Raw genomic sequence first — 22,670 nt, forward strand, 5'->3', positions numbered from 1 at the left:
ATAAACAGGTGTGACTACATCATACTAAAAAGCTTCTGGACAGCAAAGGATACAGAAAAAATGATAAGGTACATAATTCAATGGGAGAAAATATGTACAAATCATTTATTTAATGGGGTTAATGTTCAAAATATACAAAGTATTTATACACCTCACTAGTGAAAATGATTTTAAAATAGGCAGAGGAACTGAACAGGCATTTTTCAAAAAAAAAAAAAACACCATACAGATGGTCAAGAATCAGGAAAATGCAAATCAGAACTACAAAGAAGTATTACCTCATACCTGTTGGAATCACAGTTATTAAAAGAAAAGGGATAAGGGTAGGTAAGGATGTGAAGAAAATGACCCCTTGTGCACTGCTTTTGAGAATACACTCATTCAACCACTGTGAAAGTTCCTCAAAAACTTAAAAACAGAACTACCATATGATCTAGCGATCCCATTTCTGGGTATAAAAAACAAAGGAATAAAAACAAGATTTCAAAGAGATAATGGTGCTCCTATATTCACTGCAGCATTATTTACAATAGCCAAGATATAGAAACAACCCAAATGTCCTACAACAGATAAGTGGATTCAAAACATATGAAATACACATACAGACACACACAGGTACATACACAGATAGAGGGACTTCCTAGGTGGTACCAGTGGTAAAGAGCATGCCTGCCAATGCAGGAGACTTAAGAGACACAGGTTCAATCCAAGAGTCAGGAAGATCCCCTGGAGGAGGACACAGCATCCCACTCCAGTATTCTTGCCAGGAGAATCCCATGGACAGAGGAGCCTGGTGGGCTATGGTCCACGTGGTCGCAAAGAGTCGGATAAGACTGAGGTGACTTAGCATGCACACAGACAGAATATTATTCAGACATGAGAAAGAAGGAAATCCTTCCATTTGTGAAAATATGGATGAAACTTGAGGGGGTCATGCTAAGTGAAATAACCTAGAAAGAGATGGAAATACTGTATGTTCTTCTTTATATGTGAAATAAAAAAAAAAGTCAAACTCATACAGAGTGAAGTAAGTCAGAATGAGAAACACAAATCCACATATATATGGAATTTATAAAGACAGTAACAATGATCCTACATGCAGGGCAGCAAAAGAGACACAGATGTAAAGAACAGACTTTTGGACTCTGGGAGAAGGCGAGGGTGGGATGATTTGGGAGAATAACACTGGAACGTGTATATTACCATATGTAAAACAGATGACCAGTGCCAAGTTAGATGCATGAAACAGGGCACCCAAAGCCAGTGCTCTGGGACAACCTGGAGGGACAGGGTGAGGAGGGAGGTTCGAGCAGGGTTCGGGATCGGGGGACACATGTATACCCGTGGCTGACTCATGTCGATGTATGGCAAAAACCTTCACAATACTGTAAAGAAATTATCCTCCAATTAAAATAAATAAAATAATTTTTAAAAGAATGTCAAATTCATAGAAATAGTAGAAAAACACTTGCCAGCATCTGGGGATGGGAGAGTTGGGTGGAGAGAGGGAGAGGTTGGTAAAAGGGTATAAAATTTCAGCTATAAGATGAATAAGGCCTGAAGATGTAATGAAAAACATGGTAACCACTATATTAAATAATTGAAATTTGCTGAGAGTGTGGAACTTAAATGTTCTGACACACAGTTAAAAATGTGAGGTGATGGATGTATTAATTAATTAGATGGTGGGAATCCACTCACATGTACACATACATAAAGCCACCACTACGTACACTTTAAATAATTACAATTTTGTCAACTATATGTCAATAAAGGTGAAGAAAATAAAAATTTTTAATTAAAGTTGTTTTTTTTTTTAAAGAATAGGAAATTTAAGTAAAAGGGGTGGTACTAGAACAGAAGGGTATAAGTTAATGCCAGAACATTAGTGAAGATCTAGTTCCTCATTAGGACAAGGAGGTCAAGCTAGAAAATGACATTGCCAGGTGAAATGTCCCTATGCAAGGGCTGAGTGCAGAATATCATAAAGCAGAAATCTAAGAAGTTGCTGGGACAGAGTATTAACCCATGATTACAGACTTTAAGTGCAGGTACCTCCACAGGAGAATGCAGAGAAGACTGACACTAACCCAGTAGAGAATAGGAATTGAACAAACACTTCTCATTCCTTAATCCTTCCCTTTTTTACACAGTCTATTGTACTCCTGATGCCTTCAGTTCCTTCCCTAGACCGCACTCTATGGTGCTTTATTTCAGCAATTCTTTTGTGGGTTACATTTATCAATATTTACCATACCAGAAAATAAAACAGAAAATTTCACATTTGTTTACTTATTGACTCATTAAAAAACAAAATAAACCCATTACATGCTTATAAACACCAAACCAAAAAAAATTTTATTGAGAGGACTGGCACTGTTTTACTATTTTTACATATCTCTTTAATATCTAGCTTAATGTTAAAAAAGGGGAGGGCTGATGTTCATCTTTGCTTCTGCATTCCATCTACTGTTTCTGTTATTTTGGTTCATGTATATGAAGAAATAAGGGGCTTCCCCAGTGGCTCAGTGGTAAAGAATTCGCCTGTCAAAGTAGGAGACATGGGTTCAATCCCTGGTACGGGAAGATCCCACATGCTGCAGAGCAACTTAAGCCCGTGTGCCACAACTACTGAGCTTGCACTCCAGAGCCCTGGAATTGCAACAATGAGCCCGTGTGCTGCAACCACTGAAGCTCGTGTGCCTGGAGCCCCTGCTCTGCTACAAGATAAACCAAGATAGTAAGAAGCCCACTCACTGCAACTAGAGAAAAGTCCATGCAGCACCAAAGACCCAGCACAGCCAAAAATAAATCAATAAAAAATTATATATATATACAAAAAGAAATCAGCATCACACAGACAGTTAAAAGTAGACAGAGCCTGTGGACTCTCTGAAAGGACCCTCAAACTGTACTGTGAGAACTACTGCTTTACTTCAACTATTCTCTTGCCAGCACTCTCAACACTAATCCTTCTGTTTTTTAATCACATTTACACTGTCAATCCCTGATACTGGATCAGCTCAACTGTGTACACTGAGATTGCTCATAGTACTAGATGAGAAAATAATACAATTAAAACTCAGCTAAAACATCATATAGGGAGGAACAGTTAGCACCAAATTTGCCCTTTGCCATAAAGAATTAGAAACTGGACAAAACATACAGTAACTAATTTCAGACTTTGGACACCAAATAATACAAGACTATAATCTCTAGCAAAGCTCTCTCTAATGAAACAGTAAGTACTTTCCAGAATGAGACACAAGGAAGGGTAGCCCACGTCTCCCTGAACTCAGGGAGACAAAGTTTAGGGGAATTAAAAAACTGAAATTTTCAGAAAAGAAAACCAGAGACAAGGAAGCTATACAAACAAAGAACTCCCAAAATATGCCCTTAAGATTTTGACTAAATACTAAGTTGTACAAATGTACCCTAAAACTCCAGGAGGCTGAGCAGAGGACAAGTACAGAAAAGCTGGAAACTTGATAACACCCAAAGCTCACAGAGTGCAGAGAGAAATTTAAGTTCTGACCACTCAGAATAAATACCTAGGGCATCAGTAGAGTCCTCAGGAGAATCATATCTTGCAACTAAACTAGCAGATGAGTAAAAGCTATTCCAGAAGCTCCTTAGAAAGCTTTGCAAACAAGCATTGAAAGGCTCAAGCTGGGAATTCTCAGGCAGTCCAGTGGTTAGGAATCTGAACTTCCACTACAAGGGACAAAGGACTGAACCCTGGTCAGAGAACTCAGATCCCGCATGCCATGTGGTGTGGCAAGAAAAAAAAGAAGAGAAAAGAAAGGATCAAGCTGATTGCAAGTAACTTGAAAACCTGCCAAAACAAACTTCATCACTGCTTAAAGAACAAGATCTAGACACCACCATGTAATAATCACAATGTCTAACATAAAGTAAAAAATTACTAGACATGCAAAGAAGCAAAACAAATAAATAAATACTGTGATTTGTGAACAGGAAAGAAAATGGAAACAGTTAACAGAAACAGACCCAGAAATTAAGAGACCATGGAAACAGCAAACAAGGATTTCAGAAGAGCTACTATGAATATACTAAAGAACTTTTAAAAAATAAACACTATGTGAAAAAAAAGTTAACTATTTTTAAAAACCCAAATGGAACTTCTAAGGCTAAAAAATATAATATCTGAAATGAAAATTTTACTGTATTTCTGTAATAGAAGATAAGAAACTATTACAAAAGATCAGTGAATTTGAAGACATACACACACAAAAAAATTCCAAAAACACAGAAAAAAAAAAAAAAAACACCTGAAATGAACAAAGAAGACTAAAGGAGCTAAGGGGCAACAGATTAACAAAAAAGTTGCATGGACAGTACAGTTTTTTTCCTAAACCACTTGAGAATAAACTGATGGCCTGATACCCAAGAGTCTACAAAGATTTTAGTATTTATCTTGTACAAACACATGTAACTATCAAAATTGGGAAATTAACAATCATATAATTACTATCATCCAATCTTTAGAATCCATTAAAATTTGCTCCAATTATGAATGGATTTATAGGAAAAGGATCTAGCTCAAAACCACACTTTGCATTCAGTATTCTGAATTACAATCTTCAGTCCCTTTCAGTTGGAACAGTTTCTATCTTTCCTTGAAATTCATGACCTATGTACTTTAAAAAGTTATAGGCCAGTTATAGGCCAATTTTTTATAGAATGTCCTTCAATTGGGTTTGTCTGATTAAATTGTATACTGCTCATAAGTAAGTTCAGGTTACATCTTTGACAGGAGAAATGCAGGAGAGATGCTCTGATGTTCTCAGTGCATGCTAAGAGGAGGTACATGATTTCACTTTATCCCATTACTGATAATATTCACTTTTATCACTTGATTAAATTGGTATCTGCCAGTTTTCTCCATGATAGTCACTATTTTCCTTTTGAAATTATTTTGTGCATACTTTGAAACTATGTCAATAATCTGATTTACATCTATCTTCAATTTATGTATGTTTATATCAGTATACACTTATGATTCCCCATAATTATCAGTGATCACAATCTATTAGTATATAACTTCTTTTACAACTATCATAGATTGCCTTTTCATTTTGTTGACTGTTTCCTTAATTATGCATAAATTTTTTAGCTTACTGTAGTCCTAATTGCCTATTTTTGCTTTTGTTGCTGTGCTTTGAGATCATATCCATTGATATGATCCACTTTTAATTTTTACTAAAAATTTTTACTACAAAACCACTTTTTAATTTTCTCTAGGAAGGGCTTTTATTAGCTATATTCATAAATTCCTTCCAGTTTTTGCTGTTAATGTGAATGTAATTTTTAAAAATACATTTGCTAGTAGATTACTACTGATATGTAAATACAGTCAATTTTTGTGTATTTCTCTTATCTTTAGAAATCCTGTTTGTTGGTGAAAATCCTTTAGAAATTTCTCTTATCTTTAGAAATCCTTTAGAAAACCTGCTCTTACAGGTTCTCTAGAATGTAGTTTATAATTTTTACATATTGATAATCAATTATCCCAACACCAATTACTAAAGAGCTTATTGTTTTCCACTGATCTCTATGATTATACTAGGTTTCCATGTAAGTGTAGCTATACTTTTGGCATGTATTCTGTTTCTTTAACCCATCTGTCTATTCCTGTGCCATCAAAACCCTTTAAATATTACTATGGCTTTATTGCCATCTTGATTCTGTTAGAGCAAGTCCTTCTCCTTTGTTTTGGTTTTGTAAATTGTCCTGCTTAGTCACGCTTGCTGCTCTTTTCTATGAGTTTTAGGATATTTATTAAGATTCTATGAAAAGCTTGTTGAGATTTATTGTGATTTTATTAATAAAATGAATTTGATACATTCACATTAGTAAAATTTCTAAATTTATGCAGAATGGTATTTACATATTTAAGTAGGCTTTTTTCCTTGGGTTTTTGTGTGTGAAATGGATTTGTTTTCTATCACACTGTCTTCTTGGTCACTGCTAGTGTGTAACAGGAAAACTGTAGTTTTTGTATATAACACTTCTGATTAACCACCTTTTAAAATTTAGTTTATTCAGTTCATTTTCTTGGATGTTCTAGCTGAAAAAATGTTAAGTAAATGACAATTTATCTCCTTTCCAATTGTATATCTCATTTCTGTTTTTTACTTACTGTATTAACAAATAATAATGGAGATAAGAGCTATCCTTATTTTTTTCTCAAATTTCATGAGACTGCTTTTAATGTTTTGCCATAAATACCTAATGTTCACCGTCATTTTCTGATCAACACCCTCCTTCAAATTAAGGTTCCTCCTAATCCTATTTACTATCTTAACTGGTGAATTTCTCAAACATCTACTTCCATGTGATTCTTCTCATTTAATGTGTTAATGTAGTGAATATTACATTGTTACATCTTTAACACTGAATTGTCCTCACAATCCTAGACTATTACTCCATCAGCCCCACCCCATAGTGTAACTACTATTCCCATGTTTGGTACATCATTCTATCATGCTGCTAAGTCACTTCAGTCGTGTCCGACTCTGTGCGATCCCATAGACGGAAGCCCACCAGGCTCCCCTGTCCCTGGGATTCTCCAGGCAAGAACACTGGAGTGGGTTGCCATTTCCTTCTCCAATGCATGAAAGTGAAAAGTGAAAGTGAAGTCACTCAGTCGTGTCCGACCCTCAGCGACCCCATGGACTGCAGCCTTCCAGGCTCCTCCACCCATGGGATTTTCAAGGCAACAGTACTGGAATGGCGTGCCAGTGCCTTCTCCATTCTATTATAGGTCTTCCAATACTAATTGCCTTCATGCCTTTTACTTTCTCACCAGAATGTAAGCTCCCTGACAGCAGGGACATTATCTTATTATTCTCTAAAATCAGCATATATCCTAAGCAAATGTTTAAATAGATAAAAACAATAAATGATCTGAGACCAAGCAAAGAGGTTTTTTTTAATATAAATTTATTTATTTTAATTGCAGGCTAATTACAACATGTATTGGTGGGGTTCAGGATGGGGAACACATGTATAACCGTGGTGGATTCATGTTGATGTATGGCAAGCAAAGAGTTTTAAAAATTGTTGCTTACTATTAAGAGTTACGAGATGACATTCTCCAAGCTAAAGTCATTTGGCAGACTTGAATAGACACTCCCTACTAAGGTTTGTGTCCCAAAGATCAGTTGAAGAACACAGTTCTAAACTACAATTTGAGACATACAGAACAATTAAGAATAATAGAAAAGTAAGATAAATCTGACTTGTGATTGACTTATACTTAAAGCAAATTATGAACAATGAATAGCCCAAAGCAAATGGGTGTATAAGTGGAAAAGTAGATCTCTTAGGTAAAGGTACCAACCAGAACTAGCTACCCTCAAAAATAAGGAGACTATATTGCAGAAGTCAGATTATGTGTCATGGCAGACAAAAGATAAACAGCAGTAAGGTCAGGTCATGGTTAAAAATTCAGACAGCTGAAGGGAAAATCCTGTTTTATGTAACTAACTTGGTATACTTTTTGTCAGTAAGTTACATACTATACATACATACTGTAGCTATATTATTACTTAATGTATAAGGGCTTAGTTTAGTCAAGCTATCACTGTAGAGAAAAGTACATTTGTAATTGGGAAAAGACTGTAGGAATAACTCTAGTAAAAATGTTAGGTATACTACAGGTACATAAATTTCATTTGTAATCACAGACATTCAGTAAGTATCTTTTCTCTCTAGTCTTCTTCCATGTTTTATTCCTATTTTCCTTATTCTGTATTTGAATTCTCTTAAATTACCTCTCACCTATAACTATCCCCTAAATGATAACATTTAGACCCCCAAAATACTTTAGAGATTATCTAGTTTCACTATAAATCAGAAAATTGAAGTCCAAAGTAGTGATTTGCCTAGGCTCTCATAGATTCTTCCCTTTACTCTCTTTCAATCTTTTCTCTTACTCAAGAAAACAAAGACAATACCAATAGAAAATGGTTTCGGCAATGTCATCTATAAAATCCATGTGTACAATAAATCATTGCTTTTTTGTTTTGTTTGAGCATATTCCTGATTGTTTTCATAGTGATTAATTAAACTAAAGAAGATTCATTTCCTTCCCCTCTCCAGTTCATTACAGTACTATTTTATTTAAAAATCTAGGTATTTAATTCACATGAAAAATATTTAAGAAATTCTATTTTAGTAGTTCTACTGAAGAGGTACGTAAACCAAAAATCCCACAAATTTACAGTACAAGCCCACTGTTACATGACAATACGTAATTCAGATTATACTTTGGAATAGATGCATAATATTCCAATAAACACATGTGATATCATTCTCTTTAACTAATTTTATAATGTAAATATTATCTTTGCCTCCACAGAGTTGTTACCAAGTTTCTCTGCGTTCTTAGAGTGCTTTTTAAACTTGTCTTAAAGTTTCTATTAAAATTTTATGTCCAACATTACTCGTATGATATTTCAAAATTTATTAAATTGCCAGAAAGGCCTATAGTCTCCTTTGCATAAAGCTCTTCTCTAAGAATTAGCAAGTTTTAAGAATTTAGAATTTTGGTTTGCTCAAATTCTTTTAAGAAAGTTTTGCAGAAAAAAATATGTAAGTTCTGTATCGTTTCTTCAGCCTCTGAGAAAGACTGTGTATAACAATTAAAACAATTTTGAATATAAAGAGCAGGAACTGTCCAGTTTTTATACACTAAGCATAGCAGATGAAATTATTTTAGAAATCTAGGAAAATAGGAAATATGCAATTAAGATATGTTAGAGAATGTATTTTGAAAAATTTACAGAAAGTACTTCAACACCTAAAATTAACCTCACTTTCAACAAGGGTCTTAAAAGACAGGGGAATGAAAGTTTTCTAGTTGCTTTATGTTTATAGATATTTGCTATGATTAACATGGGGTTTGAGGAGATTTCTAGATAATTAGTAGATCCTACAAGATACTAGATATAGTAGATCTAGTAGACTCATGAGCAATTTCAATAGAATAGTGCAATTCTTTGGTAAGAACTGGCTGATACCTAGGTACTCAAGACCTCAATTTCAGTTTCTAATCTACACTGTACCTCTGGGGAGTTATTTTAGTAATCAATCAGAACTGGAAAGTTCCTACTGCTTTAGAATCATTGGATATTGCATCACAGTCCACCCATAAAATTCTGAATTGGAGACGGGGGTAACTGCTAAGCACTCTAGGCATGGAGTGAAAGCCAATAAACTTTCAATTACAAGGCTTGGGTTTCCCATTTGATTCATGCTTAATTTGAGTTAGGGTCATACTGACATATGTTAGGACCCTGAAAACAGGCCTCCTGACCCCAAGAACGTCATCTCTTTATGTGAGAGGACTTCTCTCAGGTGAAATTGCCTGAAAAGTCTTAATCTCAATTCCCATGAAAAGCTATTAAACATTTAAGGATGGATCTACTGAAAATAATGCAATTTAAGAAAATTAGTAACTTTAGGAAAAGAAGTATTTTTTTAAAAAGAAGAAAAATATAATAAGGATACGCTACCTGGCTCTGAAGGAAACATTACATATGAATATTGATTACTGATTTAACTTGCAATAAATTAGAAGGCTAGTGTAAGAAAACAAACAGATGGGACATAAAAAAAGCTAAAATCTCACCTACCATTATCAGGAAGTTAGTAGATACTGTCTGAAAGGGATAAATCAAGAAATACTAGGGTAAAAAAAATAAAAAGAAATACTAGGACAGGTATATTTTCACTACATTCAGGGCTAAGAGACAAGGAAACTACTTTTTAAAAAAAGTTAAAAGTTTTACTCTGGGGAACAGAAATTAAATGTGGCTAAGTTAGGGCAGAGATTATAGTTTTTCACTGTGAACCTTTTGGTATTAACTAATTCTTTTAACCATGTAGAACATTCTTTTAAAGAGGGAAACGACACAAAAAAATGCTGTTTCATGAAGCTTTTTTATTTACTTGTAGGAAAAATATGAGGTCAAAGACGTGGCACTCAATGCTAGAGATTCAGAGTCACAAGATGTGTGATACTATGCATAAACATAAGAAAATATTTTAAGGTTTATTTCTTTACAGGATACAGGGGTCACAGTGTAGCAATTTAAACATACTTACTATAAGTCCAGAAATCTCTAAAAAGAAACTGTAGTCTATTCAGTATTCTAAAATCCTGTTTTTCTTCATGTTTAATACTTAAAATGCTAAACAAAGATTAATTCAGAAAGAGTCATAATTAATGAAGTTTTAAGTTTTTGAAGGCACACCTTAAAAAAAAAGACTATCTTTGAAAAAAGCTTTTTCGAAAATAAAAGATGAGCTATTGAATGATACACACATAATATGTGAGGAAGTACCTTTCTAATCATACACAGCTTTCTCTAAGTCAACATAATTTCAAACTATTTCCTCTTATAAGATGAAAATTGAGAGAGGCAAATAGCCTAGCAATATAAATATAGCTCAAATCTGTCCAGCCACAAGTTAAATGCAACATGGCAGTAAAAGACTGCCTCAAGCAATTTCACATTTATAAATGACCTACTTATGACAAGATACATTAATTTCAATAAATAGGCTATAGTATTATCTGTCACTGCATATAGTAATTTTTAAATTAGAGTAAAAGAGGAAGGAAAAGTTAGCAATTCTGCAACTAATATTCTAAGATTTGGTCCTTATGTAACGAAGGATTATATCTTTATTTATTCATTGACTATTATCTATGAAAAAGAGAAATCTGATAGTTTTAATGGCTTTATGCTCTTCTACCCAGAATGCAAACCTGTTATGGATCCTCTTGGACCATCTGTTTAGTGTTGGTGCCTAACAACTACATGTGCCCATGTTTTTGACAACGCCATTCTAATTTAAGGCTAGTTGTACACAGGGCTTTTTTTTTTTTTTTTAATTTTGAGATATATCACATAAAACATAAATGAATAGTATTTCCATGTCATCTTGAAACATTCTGAAATAACTAATTTGCATATCTAATTTCAAATGTACATATACCAGAATGATAGCTTTATGAAATATTAACTGGAAAAATATCATCACATTTAGGGTTATCCAAGTAGTAAGGTATCAGGGAACTAAGTGGTTTTAAAAAAGAATGTATCCCTTCACCTTAGCATCTCCCCCTTCTCACAAACTCAATCATAATGCATGATGGCCAATAATAAAATGTAGTATTAATATAATCTTTTATATATCTATAAAACATTTTCACATTTTAACTAATTTGATCTTCACAACGACTAAACATTCATTCTTAAAGAGGTATATGACACACAATTACCGCATTGAGATTATGGACATAGCCCCAACCATCTTCATGTATTAAAACACTTTCATAATTTAAGATAGAGAATTTAAGATTCAAAAGTTGAAGAAATATCTGACATTTTCTAGTTAGCCCAAGACTGAGCTAGCAGTACAGCATAATCTTCCCTTAACAAACAGAATTAATGCTCTGATTTAAAAATCGAAAATGGACCCAAAGAGAATAAAACTACAATACACTTAACTCTGGTTTTATCTGAATTGTATAAAGTGACTAAAGATACACCCCTTACTTGTTAGAATGAGACAACATGAGCTCTTCAAATACTAGGTTAGCAGTTTTCTAACTTTTCGGTCTGAAGATGTCTTTTCCACTCCTAAAAATTATTGATAACTCTAAGGAGCTCTTATTTATGTGTTATATCTATCTATATTTTACTATATTAGATATTAAAATTAAGAAGTAAAAAAAAATTTGTTAGTCTATCTAAAAATAACAAACTCACTGAATGTTAACATAAAAGAGCATTTTTACGACAAGTAGATATTCTTTTCAAAAACAGTAAAAAAATTTTTAGTAGGGAATGACATTCTTTCATAACTTTGTAAATTTCAAGTCTCTTTAATGTTTGGCTTAGTAGAAGACATCTGAATTCTTAAATCCACTTCTACATTCAACGTGTTGTGACACATTATTTTGCTCTAAATATATGAAAAAAGTTGACCTTACACAAACATGCAATCAGAAAAAGGAAGAGTACTTTAATAGCCCTTTCAGATAATTATTCAGATAATAATTACTGATATTCTTCTTTGATACTATCAGAACTCAGTGAAATATTACTTTTTTTAAAGGTTGGACACAATCTGGAATTCAAGCCCTTATCAATGAACTTGTCTTGCTGTTATAACATTAAAATCTACTGGTTTATCTGACACGTTGAATGGATCTTTTACATATGCATGATTTCTTACCAAGCACCGGTCATTTTGAAAATTCTGTTTCCACTGAGTTACACAGATCTTCCAAACATTGCACATTTTATTATTCAGTATTTTAAAATTACACTATTATCACCTCCAATCTCACCAGAAAAGTCTAAATATTGAAGCTACCAAGTTCATGATTTCTATAATTCAGTCTTATCACCGACAACACATAGTATGAGATATCTTCCTTGAAGTGATAGGCTCACTTTATTCATTTTTGAGAAAGTGTTTGCAGAGAACTCAAGCTTGAATATGGAGAAGGCAATGGCACCCCACTCCAGTACTCTTGCCTGGCAAATCCCATGGATGGAGGGGCCTGGTGGGCTGCAGTCCATGGGGTTGCTAGGAGTCGGACACAACTGCGAGACTTCACTTTCACTTTTCACTTTCATGCATTGGAGAAGGAAATGGCAACCCACTCCAGTGTTCTTGCCTGGAGAATCCCAGGGACGCCCTCCCAGGGCGAGCCTGGTGGGCTGCCGTCTATGGGGTCGTACAGAGTCGGACACGACTGAAGCGAAGTAGCAGTAGCAGCAAGCTTGAATAACTATAGTTTGCCCATCAGTCATTCTCTCAAGTAAAAACAGTGTTCCACAAAACAGAGACTTGCTCCGCCTTGAAACTCAAAAAATCATGAGTATTTTTTCTTGAAATAATCATCATACCCTATTATACAACAAAAGTGTTTCAGGCGTACTTCCCATTTTGTCCTTCAGAATGTAAAAAAGACACACACTCAAGAGTCAAGACTAAACAAGGTAAATTTTACTTTATCAAGACATTTTAAAGTAAAGCTGGATTTCTTTTTAACTGCAAGTACATAGTGTGAAGACTATAAGTACATATATAAGTATATAGTGTGGAAAATATGACTACCAGCAAAATCTGGTGCTACTTCACTGTTCATGCTAAGATGTGAGGAGTTTTACCCACTTTTGCTCTTCTGCCATTATTGCTTTTGCAACACAGGCAAGAAAGGCAAATGATATCTTAATATTATTATGAAAATAATTCTGACTTGAGAGACAACCAGAGAGACTCCCAGCTATCTGCTGGTCTCACTTTGAGACTACTGTGTTAGGCTAATCAACTTTTGTTCTTGACTATGGAACTCTGAGGACTTAGTATCAGTGCCTTCATAAAGTAACAGAATCTTCATGTACTCAGTGATCAACCACATGGCGAGTCACTGAAACAAAAATTGTTTATATAGTACCAAGGGGCATCACCGACCAGTGGTGGAACTTTCATCCACTGCCCTTAAGCCTTAAGAAAGGGTCACAGGTGTCGGTCTAAATCAGTATTCCAGGGTAGTATATACTCCAGATCCAGTTACCCTAGAGACTCAAGAAATCTCAAACTGAGTTGATGTGCTGCTGCTGCTGCTGCTAAGTCGCTTCAGTCGTGTCCGACTCTGTGCGATCCCATAGATGGCAGCCCACCAGGCTCCCCCGTCCATGGGATTCTCCAAGCAAGAATACTGGAGTGGGTTGCCATTTCCTTCTCCAATGCATGAAAGTGAAAAGTGAAAGGGAAGTCGCTCAGTCGTGTCCGACTCTTCGCAACCCCATGAACTGCAGCCTACCAGGCTCCTCCATCCACGGGATTTTCTAGGCAAGAGTACTGGAGTGGGGTGCCATTGCCTTCTCCAGAGCTGATGTGCAGTTAGGTATTTTCCTCGATCAGTGACCAACTTATTAACTAGCATGGCTTTCACTCCCACACTATCAATTCACTAAAGATACTTAACCTGAAGTCCATAAATCCTCCTAGGGTAATTTAAATAGTTCATCTGATTAATTATCAATGACATGTATCATTGTCATTTTTGAGAAGTAATAAAGCCCTCTAAAATAAGGAAAAACTTTAAAAAGTATTTTCCAAAGTACAATCTCTTCTAATTGATGAACTAAAATACACAGTCAGAGAAACTTACCTCAAGTAAGAAGTTTTAAAATTTGACAAGAAAATGCCTTTTCATCATCAGTTTCTCTAATATTAAACAAAAATAGTTCCCATAACTCTAGGGATAACTCTAAGAATATGAATTCTATTAAGAGCAGAATTCTACTAAATGATACTGGTTTAATATATGCCCTTTTCAGTATACCATAAAAGTGATCCAAAAGAATCACAAGCTAACTTCTTTATAAGTCCACTAATTAAAGGCAAAACAATAGATGCCTTTTAAAAAGGCACTGGTAAGGACAGACTGAAATGAAAGAAAAAATACAGTAAAAAGAAGTAAAACAGAAGGGGAAAAAACAGCCACACATATGACAAGCACAGTATTGAAAAAGATGTGATCAACTGAAAACCAAGTAAGAAGAAAAGCACAAATAGGGAGGTAAGAAATTATTAATAGGCAAGATGGTCTACAAATGGGAGGAGTAAACTGTTCCAGGACCTCCAATTTCATAAATACGGATCACTAGTTTTTAATAGAGGAACATATGACTTAAGATTTCAGAATATTTTAAAAGTGCCTAGGAACAGCAAAGTTGAGGGATAATGGGATGTTCAGAGGAAAAACATACAATATTCAATAAATACGGAATTTAATTTCTCTATAAATTTAAGACTTTCATTTTTAAAATAGAATTAAGAACAAAAAAACCTCTGGAGAACTATGCAAAAAAGACCAGAGTAAATAACTGTGTAATAGCCTATGTCTTCAGAATAATGTGTAATATACAAATATTCTCAGATAACAGAAAAATTTGAAGACAGCACTACCTAAACTCTGAAGCACTGTTTTAACCTCTATTAGCAGAGACAAAACTTTAAATCCTTACAATTACCAGATGTATGTCATAAAGATAGCTAAGTTCTAAACAGTTAAAACTGCAAAAGGAGAGTTTCTTGGTCAAGAAAGGTGAACAGCACAATAGAAAAAAACAAAACAAAGCAACCTGATTTTCAGGGGATTGTTTAATCTCCTAGATAAGCTATATCCTATAAATGTACACTTTAAAGCATTCTAAAAGCCCAAAAGAACTGTAATAACACATCCTAAAACTGTTTTACAAAATAAATTCATAAACAAAATATGCACTAAATGATAGTAATGAGAATTTAAACAAGAGCACAGACACATAGCAATTGAAATATTTCTCATACAAAATTAGGCCTCATTGTCTAAACACACCACTATCTCACACATTTAAATGTTTTTAGTTGCAAGCTATGAAAAATAAAAGTATCTTTATTTCTTCAGCAAAATTAAGTATTCAAACTTCACATCATTTTTCTTATAAGCACATAATTTTAAATATAGTCTGCTCAACTTTAATCTTCGCATCATCTTTCATTCTTCCTTTTCACACACTGTAACTAGAATTCCATTAATTCTTCTGCAGTAATTCTTGAATTTGCTCCTTCTTCTCTAGTCATACACCTCACCCTGATCAAGGACCTCAACACCAAAAGCATAAATGACGTCATTACTACCCACCTATCTTCCTTACCTATTCCTCAAGCACTATTACTGGGGCTTCCCTGGTGGCTCAGAGGTTAAAGCGTCTGCCTGCAAGGCAGGAGACCAGAGTTTAATCCCTGGGTCGGGAAGATCCGCTGGAGAAGGAAATGGCAACACACTCCAGTATTCTTGCCTGGAGAATCCCATGGACAGAGGAGCCTGGTAGGTTACAGTCCATGGGGTCGCAAAGAGTTGGACACGACTGAGTGACTTCACTTAACCTCCATTAATTCACCGGTGTAATTCTCAGTACTTGTAATACTATAAATAGTATATACTCAATAAACTGAATAAACAAATGAATTCCTTCCTCAGTCTGTGCTGCCAATTAACGCCAAAGTGATTTTCCTAAAGTATTACTTTTAATCCCCTAATGAGGAATTTTAAATGGCTCTTCAATGACTGTATATGCAGTTTAATTCATAACTAGTGAATTTTCAGGTTTTCTATAACCTGGCCTACTATGGTTCCCCAAATTGGATTTTCTGCTAAGGCTAGTCCCCTCACCACCTTCCAGTTAATAAATATACATAATATACTTTTCCCTCAAGCTGCTTCCCTACTTTAAAACACCCTCCTCTCATCTATGGCTATCAAGTCCAATCATTCTACAAGATTTGAATCAAATCTAGCTTCCTCCCTATTTAGGTTTCCCTGACTATCCATAACTCAAGAAGCTAAACCAAACTTCTAACTTATGTATATGAACAGTAGGGTTCCCTACTCTTTTAGGTTTGTTCCTAATCCAAACCTGCTAATACACACACACAGTCTCACTGAAAAGAAACATAAAACTCATGAAAACTAAAGAAAGAAAGAGAAAAAACTACTAACAAGAGGTTTGTTTTCAAGCACATGCTTGGGATCATTCACCACTCATCTACGTCAGTTATATACATTCAATACTTAACACAAATACTTAACTTTAAAACAATAAAATGAGATATTGCAAGATTTTGAATCATCACATATACAATATATTTACAGAGGTAGAAATACAGTTTAATTCATTTGCCAAGATTTTAAACAAAGAGTTGGAGAAAATGAAATTAGCATTCAATTATAAGTAAACAACACTCCATTTTCACTGAACATTCAAATCCACTAGGATTTTACTGTGATTTACCCTTTCATAACCAGTCTCAGCAAAAATGGACTCGAATAGTGATGAATGTTCACTGGACTTCTGTGATCATTTTACAGTATATGCAAATACTGAATCATTATGCTGCATACCTGAAACTAACATAATGTTAATCAACTATACTTAAAAAAATACACTCTCAGAAATAATGCAAAATAAAATTTTGCTTAATCTTACAAAAAAATAAGAAGGATTGGAGTATTGCCTCCAGTGGTCTTTCTTCACTTCTTATCCACTGCTAAGTCGCTTCAGTCGTGTCCGACTCTGTGCGACCCCAGAGACGGCAGCCCACCAGGCTCCCCCGTCCCTGGGGGAGCAGGAACACTGGAGTGGGTTGCCATTTCCTTCTCCAATGCATGAAAGTGAAGTCGCTCAGTCATGTCCGACTCCTAGCGACCCCATGGACTGCAGCCCACCAGGTCTTATCCACTACCACTTTATAATAAATAATCCAGGTCTTACCAAGGACTAGAACTCAACACCTAAAACCTAAGCCATCATCCTTGGTCCTTTACCACGCGAGGGAAAGGCAACAGTCATGTTGTCAATGGTAATGTGAAGTTCAAATTTTTTTCTGGCTATCACTAGGAAAGTAAGTCACATTAAGAATACATCATTTAAAAAAAATTCCCAAAAAACTATTAGATATTCCACAAAGTTTGATTTTTAATACAAGGGTTATGCTAATAAAATTTCCAATACTGGTCTTCTTTCCCTACTATTAAAATTTTCTTACATTGTAACATTGTTAAAATGAGCTATTTATTATCCAGCTTTCTTTTTTAATTCAAAATACTTTTGCCTACCTCTAATGGTGATCAAGAGACCATAGCTTCATAAAGAATAAGCAAATAAGTTCCTTTTCAACTTTAGTTACCTTCACTCTGTTTTATTTTATTCACCCATTACTACGGTGTAAGTTTGGCTCTAAATGACCACTCACAATTGCAACCTCCAAAAGCTCAAATTCCAAAAGTCCCCTCTGACCTCAACAGCACACACCACTCTGTCTCACTTCTTCACTCCTTCTAACCAACTCTTCATTACTGCAAACTCTATCAACCTCCCCTAACACTTCCCTACTCACTTTAATGCTCACATTCTATTCATTTCACTTCTCACCTGAAAATGTTCCTACTCCACATATCTGAATCAATCCCTAATTTTGAATAAACTCCCCAGATCTTCTGGGTCAGTTTCTGAGTGCTAAGCATCACTGAACTCAACCATGCTGACTGGCTTGCTAAAATGTGTGGTTTCCAAATCTCAAATAAGCCATCAACCCTGCATGACAATACCTGTATTCATTTTTAACTGACTCCCTTTGTGATTTCCTCCCAGCAGCCTTGTGAAATTTTCCACTTTCCTCTAACTTCCAGCCTTTAAATGTTGCTGCTTCCTAGGACATGTCATTGGCCCTTCTGTTTATTTTTTGACATCATGTCCTTAATTTCTATTACAAACTTAAAAGCTAATTCCCGTATTTCTATCTCTATTCTAAGCCTTTCTCCTGAGCACAAACCTATGTATATCCACCTGCCCACAAGATATTTCTCATTGTTCACCAGACATTCCAAAATAAAATTATTTTCCACACTTTCCGTCCCCTTAACTTTTCATAATGCCTTACTTACAAAAGGCACTACCACTAACATCCATTCTTTTTTTTTTTTTTAAATATCTGTTTATATAGCTGCATCAGGTCTTATTATGGCATGTAGACTTAGTTGCATGTGAGATCTTGGATCCCTGGGTTAAACCCACATTCCCTGCACTGCAAGATGAATTCTTAACACAGCACCACCAGGGAAGCCCCTCTACCATCCATTCTCCACCCAAGCAAAAAGCTTGATAATCATCTTAAACACATCACTTTCTCATTCTCCATACCAAACTGGTAGCCCAGTCCCATCACATCAGCATTCTCTCTCTTCCATATCATTTCTACATCAAAGTGGTTTCTATCTCTGTTCTGGCCTGAGACTCAGTCCTTCTAATATGCAAATGCTATCTGCTTAATTACTCCAATGTTCTTTAGTTTATATTAATGCTTTTCAAGATAAGTAAAGTAGTGAATGACACATTTTAAAGAAATAAATTATCAAGAATCTCTGAGTATCTGTCCATAGACATCCTAAGAGTCTTAGGCGCCTGTCTGAAAAAAGTCACTGAAGAAACTAATTTAAAATCTATGATTAAAAAAAAAACAACTTTCAGTAGGGAATAACTACTGTAAAAGAAATGCTTTATTATTACCACTTGAAAAAGAATTTAAATTAATGACATGGAAACAAAAAAGTTAAAATTTCTAAAGATTCCCAAGAATACCTGTGGACCTGGTTAAAGAAACACTAGTTATGATGGCTAATTATATATGTTAACTTGGCTGGAACACACAGTGCCCAGATATTTGGGCAAATACTATTCTGCATGTTTTGTGAAGGTGTTTTCTGGACAAGATTAACATGTTAAGTCAACTGATTTTAAGTAGAGCAGATTATCCTCCATAATGTGGATGGACACTGTCCAACCATTTGAAGACCTTAATGAACAAACAGAACTTTCTGCTAGAAAATTGCGTTTGAACTTAGTGCATTTCTTCCCTGAGTTCACGCAGGCCCATTCCATTAGATTTCAGACTAAGCCTCCACAATCTCCTGAGCCAATTCTTTAAAATAAATCTATTATACATCTCTCTCTCTCTCTCTCTCCACACACATGTACACACATACACATACAGACACACTCACGAAGACACAATCTTGTCAGTTCCGTTTCTCTGGAGAGGACCTGAACAAATATTCATCTCTCCAGGAAAACACTTGATACTCTCAATGCGGCTTCTTAAGGACAGCTTGCCACTCTCCACCTCTTCAAATTCATTTCCCATGTGCAAGAAGCATACAATCTCTGCTCTGGCCACATAAAATATCCTACAGTTCCCCAATGCCACCATTTTTTATTCACATTTTCATGTTTCATGTTATTTTATTTAAAACATCCTCCCTCTTACCGCCACTATTTGTCACTTCTATTCACTTCACTGCTCCTACTCAATGTAAATGATTACCTCTCTGTGCCAACACTGTACCAAGAACATAATTCCACTACATGGCACGTATGTCACACTGCAATTTGTTTACATGTCGTCTCCGTTACTACTGGGCAAAAAAGACTGTATCTTACTCAGCATCACATCCCAAACACCTATCAGATAGTTTGTCATACAGACTTTGCTATTAAATGAATGAACTGATCTCTGAATGAACCATCCCTTTTATCCTTCTCACTATGTTTATAGATCCTGGCAAAAGAGGTCTCTGTCCAGAGTGGCACTCTGGCCCTCCTCAGGACACGCCCCTCACCACTGGGCAAGAAGTCCATGAAAACAAGAAGACAAACCTCTACACCACCACTTCTTACTCCCATTTATCTGGAACTATGGAATTTCTTATTAAAATACCTCTAACCGAATTGCACTCATCTCACACGCTAGTAAAATAATGCTCAAAATTCTCCAAGCCAGGCTTCAGCAATACGTGAACCGTGAACTTCCAGATGTTCAAGCTGGTTTTAGAAAAGGCAGAGGAACCAGAGATCAAATTCCCAACATCTGCTGGATCATGGAAAAAGCATGAGAGTTCCAAAAAACATCTATTTCTGCTTTATTGACTATGCCAAAGCCTTTGACTGTGTGGATCACAATAAACTGTGGAAAATTCTGAAGGAGATGGGAATACCAGATCACCTGACCTGCCTCTTGAGAAATCTGTATGCAGATCAGGAAGCAACAGTTAGAACTGGACATGGAACAACAGACTGGTTCCAATTAGGAAAAGGAGTACGTCAAGGCTGTATATTGTCACCCTGCTTATTTAACTTATATGCAGAGTACATCATGAGAAACGCTGAGCTGGAAGAAGCACAAGCTGGAATCAAGATTGCCAGGAGAAATATAAATAACCTCAGATATGCAGATGACACCACCCTTATGGCAGAAAGTGAAGAGGAACAAAAAAGCATCTTGATGAAAGTGAAAGAGGAGAGTGAAAAAGTTGGCTTAAAGCTCAACATTCAGAAAACGAAGATCATCGCATCTGGTCCCATCACTTCACGGCAAATAGATGGGGAACAGTGGAAACAGTGTCAGACTTTATTTTTTTGGGCTCCAAAATCACTGCAGATGGTGATTACAGCCATGAAATTAAAAGACGCTTACTCCTTGGAAGCAAAGTTATGACCAACCTAGATAGCATATTGAAAAGCAGAGACGTTACTTTGCCAACAAAGGTTCGTCTAGTCAAGGCTATGGTTTTTCCAGTGGTCATGTATGGATGTGAGAGTTGGACTGTGAAGAAGGCTGAGCGCCGAAGAATTGATGCTTTTGAACTGTGGTGTTGGAGAACACTCTTGAGAGTCCCTTGGACTGCAAGGAGATCCAACCAGTCCATTCTGAAGGAGATCAGCCCTGGGTTTTGTTTGGAAGGACTGATGCTGAAGCTAAAACTCCAATACTTGGGCCACCTCATGTGAAGAGTTGACTCATTGGAAAAGACTGATGCTGGGAGGGATTGGCGGCAGGAGAAAAAGGGGACAACAGAGGATGAGATGGCTGGATGGCATCACTGATTCGATGGACGTGAGTTTGAGTGAACTCCAGGAGTTGGTGATGGACAGGGAGGCTTGGTGTGCTGCGATTCGTGGGGTCGCAAAGAGTCAGACACGACTGAGCGACTGAACTGAACCCAATTTCAGCACCTGCACAGGCCTCTTTTCCCATCTGTTCTGAGCATGTGTTCAATGCTACACATGTATACATCCTTGGGCCAAGGAGTAGCTGTTTGGAAGAGGGCGTACAAGAGCCTGGATCTCAGGTACATGCAAGATGTCCACAGGCATGCACAGAGACCTCTTTGTGGTGCCAGAGTCAGGGATGGTGATAGGAGGTTGAGATTCACCTCTTCAGATACAAAACTGTGAGTTTATGAATTCTAAATTCCACAAATTATTAATTTGAATTTTTACTGTTGAGCTGTGGACAAAAAAAATCTCAGTATGTTGAACATCAACAAGAAAGTTACTGGAACACAAACTGAAGGCTCTCTATATTCTAATACCATACAAAATCACCAACTATGACTTGTTCTTACCACCTCACCTCAGCAAGACATAACATAGGTGGGGAAAAACTCCAATAAAGGTAATTAAAATAAATAAGGGGACAGAGGGGAAACAAAAGCAAGGAGAAATGGAAGACAAACTAAAGGGCTTCCCTGGTGACTCAGTGGTAAAGAATCAGTGTAGCACGACTACGGAGCCAGTGCTTGAGAGCCCAGGAACCGTGACTACTGAAGCCAGCACACCCCAGGGTCTGCGCTCCGCCAGAAGAGAAACCACTGCAATAAGAAGTCCAGGCACCACAACCAGAGACTAGCCCCCGCTCTCCACAACTTAAGAAAAACCAGGGCAGCAAGGAAGACCTAGAAAGCCAAAAACAAATAATTTTTTTTTAACTTAGGGAAAAAAGGGAGACAAACTAAAAAGTAAAACAAAATTGTACAACACTAAAACTAGACAGTGTCCTCAAAATTCTGACAATTAATAAAATTACAAAGCATGCATTCATTCCTTTGACATTTACTGAAAACTTAGATGTACCAATCTATGCTACATGCTGGTGACACATGCCAGGCACTATGCTAAGTGCTGGTGATTCGTAACACTAAATCTCTAGCCTCTAAATGCTAACTGTCTAGT

The 22,670-nt window shown here is 35.9% G+C and overlaps 1 protein-coding gene across 7 annotated transcripts in view; it reads right to left on the minus strand.

The window, feature by feature from the left end:
- CCDC88A (coiled-coil domain containing 88A) overlaps positions 1-22,670 on the minus strand; it is a 116,578-nt gene that overhangs the window by 87,038 nt on the left and 6,870 nt on the right. The gene's annotated exons all lie outside the window — the stretch shown is intronic.

Source organism: Bos indicus x Bos taurus, chromosome 11, assembly GCF_003369695.1.
Source record: "Bos indicus x Bos taurus breed Angus x Brahman F1 hybrid chromosome 11, Bos_hybrid_MaternalHap_v2.0, whole genome shotgun sequence".
NCBI lineage: Eukaryota > Metazoa > Chordata > Mammalia > Artiodactyla > Bovidae > Bos > Bos indicus x Bos taurus.